Genomic DNA, 2,500 nt, shown 5'->3' with positions numbered 1-2,500 from the left:
AAACTGCCCTAGGAAGATATGTCTGGTGGAGGGTACGTAACTGACCCTGCACCGGTTTCTCAAAGACCGCAAGCCAAAAAATACAGTTAATCCCTTTCACAATCATTGCCCTTGGGATTTATAGATGGAAGGGGAAAGAGAGAGAGAGAGAGAGAGAGAGAGAGAGAGAGAGAGAGAGAGAGAGAGAGGGAGGGAGAAAGGGAGAGAAAGAGAGAGATTATGCGGATGTGTGTGCAACGGTGAGCAAGAGAAGCACGTGTGTGTGTGTGTGTGTGTGTGTGTGTGTGTGTGTGTGTGTGTGTCTGTGTCTGTGTGTCTGTGTGTGTCTGTGTGGTGTGTGTATGTGTGTATGTGTGTCTGTGTGGTGTGTGTATGCGTGTGTGTGTGTGTGTGTGTGTGTGTGTGTGTGTGTGTGTGTCTGTGTGGTGTGTGTATGTGTGTATGTGTGTGTGTGTGGTGTGTGTATGCGTGTGTGTGTGTGTGTGTGTGTGTGTGTGTGTCTGTGTGTGTCTGTGTGTGTCTGTGTCTGTGTGGTGTGTGTATGTGTGTCTGTGTGTCTGTGTGGTGTGTGTATGCGTGTGTGTGTGTGTGTGTGTGTGTGTGTGCGTGCGTGCGTGCGTGCGTGTGTTTATGTGTGTTTAGTGTATGTATACACACACACACACACACACACACACACACATACACACACACACACATATATATATATATATATATATATATATATATATATATATATATATATATATACATACATACATACATATATATACACACATATATATATATATAGTGTGTATACATATACACAGAGAGAGAGGGGGTGGGGGGTTAGAGTGTGTGAGCTCGCGTGCGTGCCTGTGTGTGTGTGTGTGTGTGTGTGTGTGTGTGTGTGTGTGTGATTCTCCAGCGTATAACACTCGTTCACTTCTTATAATGGTGCTTAGTACTTTAGCCTACTTTACTGGGTACGATTCTGTTTTTTTTTTGTTTTTGTTTTTTTGTTTTTTTGTTTTTTTTTCTTTTTTTAAACTCCCTCCAATAACAGTGATGACTGTCATGAAGGGGCTTTTATTTCTTCTTGGGACTATGAATCGGACGTTCCCCCCCCCCTCCTTGTTCAGTTGTAGTTAAGGCGTCAAACTCTTAAACAGTTCCTTCAGTTGTAGTTAAGGCGTCAAACTCTTAAACAGTTCCTTCAGTTGTAGTTAAGGCGTCAAACTCTTAAACATATCCTTCAGTTGTAGTTAAGGCGTCAAACTCTTAAACAGTTCCTTCAGTTGTAGTTAAGGCGTCAAACTCTTAAACAGTTCCTTCAGTTGTAGTTAAGGCGTCAAACTCTTGAACAGTTCCTTCAGTTGTAGCTAAGGCGTCAAACTCTTTAACAGTTCGTTCAGTTGTAGTTAAGGCGTCAAACTCTTGAACAGTTCCTTCAGTTGTAGTTAAGGCGTCAAACTCTTGAACAGTTCCTTCAGTTGTAATTAAGGCGTCAAACTCTTTAACAGTTCCTTCAGTTGTAATTAAGGCGTCAAACTCTTTAACAGTTTTTTCAGTTGTAGTTAAGGCGTCAAACTCTTGAACAGTTCCTTCAGTTGTAGTAAAGGCGTCAAACTCTTGAACAGTTCCTTCAGTTGTAGTAAAGGCGTCAAACTCTTGAACAGTTCGTTCAGTTGTAGTTAAGGCGTCAAACTCTTGAACAGTTCCTTCAGTTGTAGTAAAGGCGTCAAACTCTTGAACAGTTCCTTCAGTTGTAGTTAAGGCGTCAAACTCTTGAACAGTTCCTTCAGTTGTAGCTAAGGCGTCAAACTCTTGAACAGTTCCTTCAGTTGTAGTTAAGGCGTCAAACTCTTGAACAGTTCCTTCAGTTGTAGTTAAGGCGTCAAACTCTTTAACAGTTCTTTCAGTTGTAGTTAAGGCGTCAAACTCTTGAACAGTTCGTTCAGTTGTAGTTAAGGCGTCAAACTCTTGAACAGTTCGTTCAGTTGTAGTTAAGGCGTCAAACTCTTGAACAGTTCTGGCTCAGCGACGGTTTTGTTTCTTTTCTTTTCTCTTCTTTTCTTTTCTTTTCTGTTCTCATTTTTTTCTTTTCTTTTAACGCTGCCAAGGGCCGGAAAACCGATCATCCGTGACGAAGAGAATCGATCCACTTGAGCAGTTACTTCCCTTGTGTGTTGGTTGATTTTTTTTTAATATATATTTTTTTGAATACTAATAACCGTTGAAAACAGCTGCGACAGGCGGAAACTTTAGTCACACGATTTCTTGTTTAGTTCAACTCCCCCACCCCACCAAACCTCTGAAGTCTACATTGACTGTACTGGGCGTGTGTGTGTGTGTGTGTGTGTGTGTGTGTGTGTGTGTGTGTGTGTGTGTGTTTGAAATATGAAACCAAAACTTCCTCCTCCTCCACAAGCCGCCATCCTTCATATAACATTTATAACATTTGCACACATCAGGCACGTCGGCATCAAGCATTCAAAAACGAACATAACAGATAGAG

The sequence above is a fragment of the Babylonia areolata genome, chromosome 25, assembly GCF_041734735.1.
Source record: "Babylonia areolata isolate BAREFJ2019XMU chromosome 25, ASM4173473v1, whole genome shotgun sequence".
Lineage (NCBI taxonomy): Eukaryota > Metazoa > Mollusca > Gastropoda > Neogastropoda > Buccinidae > Babylonia > Babylonia areolata.
The sequence above is the reverse complement of the archived record's forward strand: the minus strand, read 5'-3'. Positions refer to the sequence as shown.